Source organism: Ambystoma mexicanum, chromosome 14, assembly GCF_040938575.1.
Source record: "Ambystoma mexicanum isolate Mex_15411 chromosome 14, UKY_AmexF1_1, whole genome shotgun sequence".
In the NCBI taxonomy this organism is placed as follows: domain Eukaryota; kingdom Metazoa; phylum Chordata; class Amphibia; order Caudata; family Ambystomatidae; genus Ambystoma; species Ambystoma mexicanum.
The window spans coordinates 625,690,395-625,703,018 of NC_090940.1; positions in this window are offsets into that span (position 1 = coordinate 625,690,395).

Here is a 12,624-nt window from a genome sequence, read left to right on the forward strand (position 1 = left end):
CCCCATCTCAGCCAGGTGAAGTATGCACCTCTCCCCCTCCCATCTCAGCCAGGTGAAGTATGCATCTCTCCCCCCCATCTCAGCCAGGTGAAGTATGCATCTCCCCCCATCTCAGCCAGGTGAAGTATGCATCTCTCCCCCCCATCTCAGCCAGGTGAAGTATGCATCTCTCCCCCATCTCAGCCAGGTGAAGTATGTATCTCTCCCCCCCCATCTGAGCCAGGTTAAGTATGCATCTCCCCCCCATCTCAGCCAGGTGAAGTATGCATCTCTCCCCCATCTCAGCCAGGTGAAGTATGCATTCCCCCCCCCTCTCAGCCAGGTGAAGTATGCATCTCTCCCCCCATCTCAGCCAGGTGAAGTATGCATCTCTCCCCCCCTCTCAGCCAGGGGAAGTATGCATCTCTCCTCCCCATCTCAGCCAGGTGAAGTATGCATCTCTCCCCCCCATATCAGCCAGGTGAAGTATGCATATCTCCCCCTCCCATCTCAGCCAGGTGAAGTATGCATCTCTCCCCCCCCATCTCAGCCAGGTGAAGTATGCATCCCTTCCCCCCCATCTCAGCCAGGTGAAGTATGCATCTCTCACCCCCATCTCAGCCAGATGAAGTATGCATCTCTCCCCCCCATATCAGCCAGGTGAAGTATGCATCTCTCCCCCTCCCATCTCAGCCAGGTGATGTATGCATCTCCCCCCATCTCAGCCAGGTGAAGTATGCATCTCTCCCCCCCCACCCATCTCAGCCAGGTGAAGTATGCATCTCCCCCCCCATCTCAGCCAGGTGAAGTATGCACCTCTCCCCCCCCATATCAGCCAGGTGAAGTATGTATCTCTCCCCCTCCCATCTCAGCCAGGTGAAGTATGCATCTCTCCCCCCCCATCTCAGCCAGGTGAAGTATGCATCTCTCCCCCCCCCCATATCAGCCAGGTGAAGTATGCATCTCCCCCCCCATCTCAGCCAGGTGAAGTATGCATCTCCCCCCTCCCATCTCGGCCCGGTGAAGTATGCATCTCCCCCCCATCTCAGCCAGGTGAAGTATGCATCCCCCCATCTCAGCCAGGTGAAGTATGCATCTCTCCCCCCCCCCCATCTCAGCCAGGTGAAGTATGCATCTCCCCCCCCATCTCAGCCAGGTGAAGTATGCACCCCCCCCATCTCAGCCAGGTGAAGTATGCATCCTCCCCCATCTCAGCCAGGTGAAGTATGCATCTCCCCCCCCCATCTCAGCCAGGTGAAGTATGCATCTCTCCCCCCCACCCATCTCAGCCAGGTGAAGTATGCATCTCCCCCCCATCTCAGCCAGGTGAAGTATGCATCTCCCCCCTCCCATCTCGGCCCGGTGAAGTATGCATCTCCCCCCCATCTCAGCCAGGTGAAGTATGCATCCCCCCATCTCAGCCAGGTGAAGTATGCATCCCCCCCCTGCCCATCTCAGGCAGGTGAAGTATGCATCCCCCCCTATCTCAACCAGGTGAAGTATGCATCTCTCCCCCCCATCTCAGCCAGGTGAAGTATGCATCTCCCCCCCATCTCAGCCAGGTGAAGTATGCATCTCTCCCCCCACCCATATCAGCCAGGTGAAGTATGCATCTCTCCCCCCCACCCCCATCTCAGCCAGGTGAAGTATGCATCTCCCCCCCCCCATCTCAGCCAGGTGAAGTATGCATCTCTCCCCCCCCATCTCAGCCAGGTGAAGTATGCATCTCCCCCCCCCCATCTCAGCCAGGTGAAGTATGCATCCCCCCCATCTCAGCCCGGTGAAGTATGCATCTCCCCCCACCCATCTCAGCCAGGTGAAGTATGCATCCCTCCCCCCCATCTCAGGCAGGTGAAGTATGCATCCCTCCCCCCCCATCTCAGCCAGGTGAAGTATGCATCTCTCCCCCCCATCTCAGCCAGGTGAAGTATGCATCTCTCCCCCTCCCATCTCAGCCAGGTGAAGTATGCATCTCCCCCACCATCTCAGCCAGGTGAAGTATGCATCTCCCCCCCATTTCAGCCAGGTGAAGTATGCATCTCCCCCCCCATCTCAGCCAGGTGAAGTATGCATCTCCCCGCCCCCATCTCAGCCAGGTGAAGTATGCATCTCCCCCCCCCATTTCAGCCAGGTGAAGTATGCATCTCCCCCCCCATCTCAGCCAGGTGAAGTATGCATCTCTCCCCCTCCCATCTCAGCCAGGTGAAGTATGCATCGCCCCCCACCATCTCAGCCAGGTGAAGTATGCATCTCCCCCCCAAACTCAGCCAGGTGAAGTATGCATCTCCCCCCCATCTCAGCCAGGTGAAGTATGCATCTCTCCCCCCCCCCATCTCAGCCAGGTGAAGTATGCATCTCGCCCCCCCCATCTCAGCCAGGTGAAGTATGCATCTCCCCCCATCGCAGCCAGGTGAAGTATGCATCTCCCCCCCCCCATATCAGCCAGGTAAAGTATGCATCTCTCCCCCCCATATCAGCCAGGTGAAGTATGCATCTCGCCCCCCCATCTCAGCCAGGTGAAGTATGCATCTCCCCCCCCCCATCTCAGCCAGGTGAAGTATGCATCTCCCCCCCCATCTCAGCCCGGTGAAGTATGCATCTCCCCCCCCATCTCAGCCAGGTGAAGTATGCATCTCTCCCCCTCCCATCTCAGCCAGGTGAAGTATGCATCTCCCCCCCATCTCAGCCCGGTGAAGTATGCATCTCCCTGCCCCCATCTAAGCCAGGTGAAGTATGCATCTCTCCCCCCATCTCAGCCAGGTGAAGTATGCATCTCCCTCCCCCCATCTAAGCCAGGTGAAGTATGCATCTCCCCCCCCCCGTCTCAGCCAGGGGAAGTATGCATCTCTCCCCCCCATCTCAGCCAGGTGAAGTATGCATCTCTCCCCCCCATCTCAGCCCGGTGAAGTATGCATCTCCCCCCCATCTCAGCCAGGTGAAGTATGCATCTCCCCGCCCCCATCTCAGCCAGGTGAAGAATGCATCTCTCCCCCCTCATCTCAGCCAGGTGAAGTATGCATCTCTCCCCCCTCATCTCAGCCAGGTGAAGTATGCATCTCTCCCCCCATCTCAGCCAGGTGAAGTATGCATCTCTACCCCCCCATCTCAGCCAGGTGAAGTATGCATCTCTCCCCCCATCTCAGCCAGGTGAAGTATGCATCTCTCCCCCCATCTCAGCCAGGTGAAGTATGCATCTCTCCCCCCCATCTCAGCCAGGTGACGTATGCATCTCCCCCCTCCATCTCAGCCAGGTGAAGTATGCATCCCCCCCATCTCAGCCAGGTGAGGTATGCATCTACCCCCTCCATCTCAGCCAGGTGAAGTATGCATCTCTCCCCCCCCATCTCAGCCAGGTGAAGTATGCATCCCCCCTATCTCAGCCAGGTGAAGTATGCATCTACCCCCTCCAGCTCAGCCAGGTGAAATATGCATCCCCCCCATCTCAGCCAGGTGAAGTATGCATATCTCCCCCCCATCTCAGCCCGGTGAAGTATGCACCCCCCCATCTCAGCCAGGTGAAGTATGCATCCCCCCATCTCAGCCAGGTGAGGTATGCATCTACCCCCTCCATCTCAGCCAGGTGAAGTATGCATCTCCCCTATCTCAGCCAGGTGAAGTATGCATCTCTACCCCCCATCTCAGCCAGGTGAAGTATGCATCTCTCCCCCCATCTCAGCCAGGTGAAGTATGCATCTCTCCCCCATCTCAGCCAGGTGAAGTATGCATCTCTCCCCCCATCTCAGCCAGGTGAAGTATGCATCTCCCCCCCTCCATCTCAGCCAGGTGAAGTATGCATCCCCCCCATCTCAGCCAGGTGAGGTATGCATCTACCCCCTCCATCTCAGCCAGGTGAAGTATGCATCTCTCCCCCCCATCTCAGCCAGGTGAAGTATGCATCCCTCCCCCCCATCTCAGCCAGGTGAAGTATGCATCTCTCACCCCCATCTCAGCCAGATGAAGTATGCATCTCTCCCCCCCATATCAGCCAGGTGAAGTATGCTTCTCTCCCCCTCCCATCTCAGCTAGGTGAAGTATGCATCTCTCCCCCCCCCATCTCAGCCAGGTGAAGTATGCATCTCTCCCCCACCATCTCAGCCAGGTGAAGTATGCATCTCTCCCCCACCCCATCTCAGCCAGGTGAAGTATGCATCTCTCCCCCTCCCATCTCAGCCAGGTGAAGTATGCATCTCTCCCCCCCCATATCAGCCAGGTGACGTATGCATCTCTCCCCCTCCCATCTCAGCCAGGTGAAGTATGCATCTCTCCCCCCCCATCTCAGCCAGGTGAAGTATCCATCTCCTCCCCCATCTCAGCCAGGTGAAGTATGCATCTCTCCCCTCCATCTCAGCCAGGTGAAGTATGCATCTCTCCCCCCATCTCAGCCAAGTGAAGTATGCATCTCCCCCCCCCATATCAGCCAGGTGAAGTATGCATCTCTCCCCCTCCCATCTCAGCCAGGTGAAGTATGCATCTCTCCCCTCCCCATCCCAGCCAGGTGAAGTATGCATCTCTCCCCCCCCCCCCCATCTCAGCCAGGTGAAGTATGCATCTCCCCCCCATCTCAGCCAGGTGAAGTATGCATCTCTCCCCCCCATCTCAGCCAGGTGAAGTATGCATCTCCCCCCCATCTCAGCCAGGTGAAGTATGCATCTCCCCCCCCCATCTCAGCCAGGTGTATGCATCTCTCCACCCCACATCTCAGCCAGGTGAAGTATGCATCTCTCCCCCCCATCTCAGCCAGGTGAAGTATGCATCTCTCCCCCCCATCTCAGCCAGGTGAAGTATGCATCTCCACCCCATCTAAGCCAGGTGAAGTATGCATCTCTCCCCCCCCCCCATCTCAGCCAGGTGAAGTATGCATCTCTCCCCCCCATCTCAGCCAGGTGAAGTATGCATCTCTCCCCCTCCCATCTCAGCCAGGTGAAGTATGCATCTCCCCCCCATCTCAGCCAGGTGAAGTATGCATCTCTCCCCCTCCCATCTCAGCCAGGTGAAGTATGCATCTCCCCCCCCCCATCTCAGCCAGGGGAAGTATGCATCTCTCCCCCCCCCATCTCAGCCAGGTGAAGTATGCATCTCTCCCCCCCCCATCTCAGCCAGGTGAAGTATGCATCTCTCCCCCTCCCGTCTCAGCCAGGTGAAGTATGCATCTCTCACCCCCTATCTCAGCCAGGTGAAGTATGCATCTCCCCCCCATCTCAGCCAGGTGAAGTATGCATCTCTCCCCCCCCCCATCTCAGCCAGGTGAAGTATGCATCTCTCCCCCCATCTCAGCCAGGTGAAGTATGCATCTCTCCCCCCCTCTCAGCCAGGTGAAGTATGCATCTCTCCCCCCCCATCTCAGCCAGGTGAAGTATGCATCTCCCCCCCCCATCTCAGCCAGGTGAAGTATGCATCCCCCCCCATCTCAGCCAGGTGAAGTATGCATCCTCCCCCATCTCAGCCAGGTGAAGTATGCATCTCTCCCCCCCCATCTCAGCCAGGTGAAGTATGCATCTCTCCCCCCCACCCATCTCAGCCCGGTGAAGTATGCATCTCCCCCCCATCTCAGCCAGGTGAAGTATGCATCTCCCCCCTCCCATCTCAGCCCGGTGAAGTATGCATCTCCCCCCCATCTCAGCCAGGTGAAGTATGCATCCCCCATCTCAGCCAGGTGAAGTATGCATCCCCCCCTGCCCATCTCAGGCAGGTGAAGTATGCATCCCCCCCTATCTCAACCAGGTGAAGTATGCATCTCTCCCCCCCATCTCAGCCAGGTGAAGTATGCATCTCCCCCCTCCCATCTCAGCCCGGTGAAGTATGCATCTCCCCCCCATCTCAGCCAGGTGAAGTATGCATCCCCCCATCTCAGCCAGGTGAAGTATGCATCCCCCCCTGCCCATCTCAGGCAGGTGAAGTATGCATCCCCCCCCCATCTCAACCAGGTGAAGTATGCATCTCTCCCCCCCATCTCAGCCAGGTGAAGTATGCATCTCCCCCCCATCTCAGCCAGGTGAAGTATGCATCTCTCCCCCCACCCATATCAGCCAGGTGAAGTATGCATCTATCCCCCCCACCCCCATCTCAGCCAGGTGAAGTATGCATCTCCCCCCCCCATCTCAGCCAGGTGAAGTATGCATCTCTCCCCCCCATCTCAGCCAGGTGAAGTATGCATCTCCCCCCCCCATCTCAGCCAGGTGAAGTATGCATCCCCCCATCTCAGCCCGGTGAAGTATGCATCTCCCCCCACACATCTCAGCCAGGTGAAGTATGCATCCCTCCCCCCCATCTCAGGCAGGTGAAGTATGCATCCCTCCCCCCCCATCTCAGCCAGGTGAAGTATGCATCTCTCCCCCCCATCTCAGCCAGGTGAAGTATGCATCTCTCCCCCTCCCATCTCAGCCAGGTGAAGTATGCATCTCCCCCACCATCTCAGCCAGGTGAAGTATGCATCTCCCCCCCCATCTCAGCCAGGTGAAGTATGCATCTCCCCCCCCCATCTCAGCCAGGTGAAGTATGCATCTCCCCGCCCCCATCTCAGCCAGGTGAAGTATGCATCTCCCCCCCCATTTCAGCCAGGTGAAGTATGCATCTCCCCCCCATCTCAGCCAGGTGAAGTATGCATCTCTCCCCCTCCCATCTCAGCCAGGTGAAGTATGCATCGCCCCCCACCATCTCAGCCAGGTGAAGTATGCCTCTCCCCCCCCAACTCAGCCAGGTGAAGTATGCATCTCCCCCCCATCTCAGCCAGGTGAAGTATGCATCTCTCCCCCCCCCATCTCAGCCAGGTGAAGTATGCATCTCGCCCCCCCATCTCAGCCAGGTGAAGTATGCATCTCCCCCCATCGCAGCCAGGTGAAGTATGCATCTCCCCCCCTCATATCAGCCAGGTAAAGTATGCATCTCTCCCCCCATATCAGCCAGGTGAAGTATGCATCTCGCCCCCCCATCTCAGCCAGGTGAAGTATGCATCTCTCCCCCCCCCCATCTCAGCCAGGTGAAGTATGCATCTCCCACCCATCTCAGCCCGGTGAAGTATGCATCTCCCCCCCCCCATCTCAGCCAGGTGAAGTATGCATCTCTCCCCCTCCCATCTCAGCCAGGTGAAGTATGCATCTCCCCCCCCATCTCAGCCCGGTGAAGTATGCATCTCCCCCCCCTATCTCAGCCAGGTGAAGTATGCATCTCGCCCCCCCATCTCAGCCAGGTGAAGTATGCATCTCCCCCCCATCTCAGCCAGGTGAAGTATGCATCTCCCCCCATCTCAGCCAGGTGAAGTATGCATCTCTCCCCCCCATCTCAGCCAGGTGAAGTATGCATCTCGCCCCCCCCCATCTCAGCCAGGTGAAGTATGCATCTCCCCCATCTCAGCCAGGTGAAGTATGCATCTCTCCCCCCCATATCAGCCAGGTGAAGTATGCATCTCTCCCCCTCCCATCTCAGCCAGGTGAAGTATGCATCTCGCCCCCCCCATCTCAGCCAGGAGAAGTATGCATCTCTCCCCCCCCATCTCAGCCAGGTGAAGTATGCATCTCTCCCCCCATATCAGCCAGGTGAAGTATGCATCCGCCCCCCCATCTCAGCCAGGTGAAGTATGCATCTACCCCCATCTCAGCCAGGTGAAGCATGCATCTCCCCCCCCACCCCATCTCAGCCCGGTGAAGTATGCATCTCTCCCCCCATTCTCAGCCAGGTGAAGTATGCATCTCTCCCCCTCCCATCTCAGCCAGGTGAAGTATGCATCTCCCCCCCCATCACAGCCCGGTGAAGTATGCATCTCCCCCCCCATCTCAGCCAGGTGAAGTATGCATCTCGCCCCCCCCCCATCTCAGCCCGGTGAAGTATGCATCTCCCCACACCATCTCAGCCAGGTGAAGTATGCATCTCCCCCCCCAACTCAGCCAGGTGAAGTATGCATCTCCCCCCCATCTCAGCCAGGTGAAGTATGCATCTCTCCCCCCCATCTCAGCCAGGTGAAGTATGCATCTCGCCCCCCCATCTCAGCCAGGTGAAGTATGCATCTCCCCCCATCGCAGCCAGGTGAAGTATGCATCTCCCCCCCCATATCAGCCAGGTAAAGTATGCATCTCTCCCCCCCATATCAGCCAGGTGAAGTATGCATCTCGCCCCCCCATCTCAGCCAGGTGAAGTATGCATCTCTCCCCCCCCCATCTCAGCCAGGTGAAGTATGCATCTCCCCCCCATCTCAGCCCGGTGAAGTATGCATCTCCCCCCCCCATCTCAGCCAGGTGAAGTATGCATCTCTCCCCCTCCCATCTCAGCCAGGTGAAGTATGCATCTCCCCCCCCATCTCAGCCCGGTGAAGTATGCATCTCCCCCCCCTATCTCAGCCAGGTGAAGTATGCATCTCGCCCCCCCATCTCAGCCAGGTGAAGTATGCATCTCCCCCCCATCTCAGCCAGGTGAAGTATGCATCTCCCCCCCATCTCAGCCAGGTGAAGTATGCATCTCTCCCCCCCATCTCAGCCAGGTGAAGTATGCATCTCGCCCCCCCCATCTCAGCCAGGTGAAGTATGCATCTCCCCCATCTCAGCCAGGTGAAGTATGCATCTCTCCCCCCCATATCAGCCAGGTGAAGTATGCATCTCTCCCCCTCCCATCTCAGCCAGGTGAAGTATGCATCTCGCCCCCCCATCTCAGCCAGGTGAAGTATGCATCTCTCCCCCCCCATCTCAGCCAGGTGAAGTATGCATCTCTCCCCCCCATATCAGCCAGGTGAAGTATGCATCCGCCCCCCCCCCATCTCAGCCAGGTGAAGTATGCATCTCCCCCCATCTCAGCCAGGTGAAGCATGCATCTCCCCCCCCACCCCATCTCAGCCCGGTGAAGTATGCATCTCTCCCCCCCATCTCAGCCAGGTGAAGTATGCATCTCTCCCCCTCCCATCTCAGCCAGGTGAAGTATGCATCTCCCCCCTATCACAGCCCGGTGAAGTATGCATCTCCCCCCCCATCTCAGCCAGGTGAAGTATGCATCTCGCCCCCCCCCCCCATCTCAGCCCGGTGAAGTATGCATCTCCCCCCCCATCTCAGCCCGGTGAAGTATGCATCTCCCCCCCATCTCAGCCAGGTGAAGTATGCATCTCGCCCCCCATCTCAGCCAGGTGAAGTATGCATCTCCGCCCATCTCAGCCCGGTGAAGTATGCATCTCCCCCCACCCATCTCAGCCAGGTGAAGTATGCATCCCTCCCCCCCATCTCAGGCAGGTGAAGTATGCATCCCTCCCCCCCCATCTCAGCCAGGTGAAGTATGCATCTCTCCCCCCCATCTCAGCCAGGTGAAGTATGCATCTCTCCCCCTCCCATCTCAGCCAGGTGAAGTATGCATCTCCCCCACCATCTCAGCCAGGTGAAGTATGCATCTCCCCCCCATCTCAGCCAGGTGAAGTATGCATCTCCCCCCCCCATCTCAGCCAGGTGAAGTATGCATTTCCCCGCCCCCATCTCAGCCAGGTGAAGTATGCATCTCCCCCCCCCATTTCAGCCAGGTGAAGTATGCATCTCCCCCCCCATCTCAGCCAGGTGAAGTATGCATCTCTCCCCCTCCCATCTCAGCCAGGTGAAGTATGCATCGCCCCCCACCATCTCAGCCAGGTGAAGTATGCATCTCCCCCCCCAACTCAGCCAGGTGAAGTATGCATCTCCCCCCCATCTCAGCCAGGTGAAGTATGCATCTCTCCCCCCCCCATCTCAGCCAGGTGAAGTATGCATCTCGCCCCCCCCATCTCAGCCAGGTGAAGTATGCATCTCCCCCCATCGCAGCCAGGTGAAGTATGCATCTCCCCCCCCCATATCAGCCAGGTAAAGTATGCATCTCTCCCCCCCATATCAGCCAGGTAAAGTATGCATCTCGCCCCCCCATCTCAGCCAGGTGAAGTATGCATCTCCCCCCCCCATCTCAGCCAGGTGAAGTATGCATCTCCCCCCCCATCTCAGCCCGGTGAAGTATGCATCCCCCCCTCCCATCTCAGCCAGGTGAAGTATGCATCTCCCCCCCCATCTCAGCCCGGTGAAGTATGCATCTCCCTGCCCCCATCTAAGCCAGGTGAAGTATGCATCTCTCCCCCCATCTCAGCCAGGTGAAGTATGCATCTCCCTCCCCCCATCTAAGCCAGGTGAAGTATGCATCTCCCCCCCCGTCTCAGCCAGGTGAAGTATGCATCTCTCCCCCCGATCTCAGCCAGGTGAAGTATGCATCTCTCCCCCCCATCTCAGCCCGGTGAAGTATGCATCTCCCCCCCATCTCAGCCAGGTGAAGTATGCATCTCCCCGCCCCCATCTCAGCCAGGTGAAGAATGCATCTCTCCCCCCTCATCTCAGCCAGGTGAAGTATGCATCTCTCCCCCCTCATCTCAGCCAGGTGAAGTATGCATCTCTCCCCCCATCTCAGCCAGGTGAAGTATGCATCTCTACCCCCCCATCTCAGCCAGGTGAAGTATGCATCTCTCCCCCCATCTCAGCCAGGTGAAGTATGCATCTCTCCCCCCATCTCAGCCAGGTGAAGTATGCATCTCTCCCCCCCATCTCAGCCAGGTGACGTATGCATCTCCCCCCTCCATCTCAGCCAGGTGAAGTATGCATCCCCCCCATCTCAGCCAGGTGAGGTATGCATCTACCCCCTCCATCTCAGCCAGGTGAAGTATGCATCTCTCCCCCCCATCTCAGCCAGGTGAAGTATGCATCCCCCCTATCTCAGCCAGGTGAAGTATGCATCTACCCCCTCCATCTCAGCCAGGTGAAATATGCATCCCCCATCTCAGCCAGGTGAAGTATGCATATCTCCCCCCCATCTCAGCCCGGTGAAGTATGCACCCCCCCCCATCTCAGCCAGGTGAAGTATGCATCCCCCCATCTCAGCCAGGTGAGGTATGCATCTACCCCCTCCATCTCAGCCAGGTGAAGTATGCATCTCTCCCCCCCATCTCAGCCAGGTGAAGTATGCATCTCGCCCCCCCCCCATCTCAGCCAGGTGAAGTATGCATCTCCCCCATCTCAGCCAGGTGAAGTATGCATCTCTCCCCCCCATATCAGCCAGGTGAAGTATGCATCTCTCCCCCTCCCATCTCAGCCAGGTGAAGTATGCATCTCGCCCCCCCATCTCAGCCAGGTGAAGTATGCATCTCTCCCCCCCATCTCAGCCAGGTGAAGTATGCATCTCTCCCCCCCATATCAGCCAGGTGAAGTATGCATCCGCCCCCCCCCATCTCAGCCAGGTGAAGTATGCATCTCCCCCCATCTCAGCCAGGTGAAGCATGCATCTCCCCCCCCACCCCATCTCAGCCCGGTGAAGTATGCATCTCTCCCCCCCATCTCAGCCAGGTGAAGTATGCATCTCTCCCCCTCCCATCTCAGCCAGGTGAAGTATGCATCTCCCCCCCCATCACAGCCCGGTGAAGTATGCATCTCCCCCCCCATCTCAGCCAGGTGAAGTATGCATCTCGCCCCCCCCCATCTCAGCCCGGTGAAGTATGCATCTCCCCCCCCATCTCAGCCCGGTGAAGTATGCATCTCCCCCCATCTCAGCCAGGTGAAGTATGCATCTCGCCCCCCATCTCAGCCAGGTGAAGTATGCATCTCCCCCCATCTCAGCCAGGTGAAGTATGCATCTCTCCCCCCATCTCAGCCAGGTGAAGTATGCATCTCTCCCCCCATCTCAGCCAGGTGAAGTATGCATCTCCCCCCCCCCATCTCAGCCCGGTGAATTATGCATCTCAGCCCGGTGAAGTATGCATCTCTCCCCCCCCCATATCAGCCAGGTGAAGTATGCATCTCTCCCCCTCCCATCTCAGCCAGGTGAAGTATGCATCTCCCCGCCCCATCTCAGCCAGGTGAAGTATGCATCTCTCCCCCCCATCTCAGCCAGGTGAAGTATGCATCTCTCCGCCCCATCTCAGCCAGGTGAAGTATGCATCTCTCCCCCCCATCTCAGCCAGGTGAAGTATGCATCTCTCCCCCATCTCAGCCAGGTGAAGTATGCATCTCTCCCCCCATCTCAGCCAGGTGAAGAATGCATCTCCCCCCCCCATCTCAGCCAGGTGAAGTATGCATCTCTCCCCCCATCTCAGCCAGGTGAAGTATGCATCTCCCCCCCATCTCAGCCAGGTGAAGTATGCATCCCCCCCACATCTCAGCCAGGTGAAGTATGCATCTCCCCGCCCCCATCTCAGCCAGGTGAAGTATGCATCTCTCCCCCCCATCTCAGCCCGGTGAAGTATGCATCTCCCCCCCATCACAGCCCGGTGAAGTATGCATCTCCCCCCATCTCAGCCAGGTGAAGTATGCATCTCCCTGCCCCCATCTAAGCCAGGTGAAGTATGCATCTCCCCCCCCGTCTCAGCCAGGTGAAGTATGCATCTCTCCCCCCCATCTCAGCCCGGTGAAGTATGCATCTCCCCCCCCATCTCAGCCAGGTGAAGTATGCATCTCCCCGCCCCCATCTCAGCCAGGTGAAGAATGCATCTCTCCCCCCTCATCTCAGCCAGGTGAAGTATGCATCTCTCCCCCCTCATCTCAGCCAGGTGAAGTATGCATCTCTCCCCCCATCTCAGCCAGGTGAAGTATGCATCTCTCCCCCCCCATCTCAGCCAGGTGAAGTATGCATCTCTCCCCCCATCTCAGCCAGGTGAAGTATGCATCTCTCCCCCCA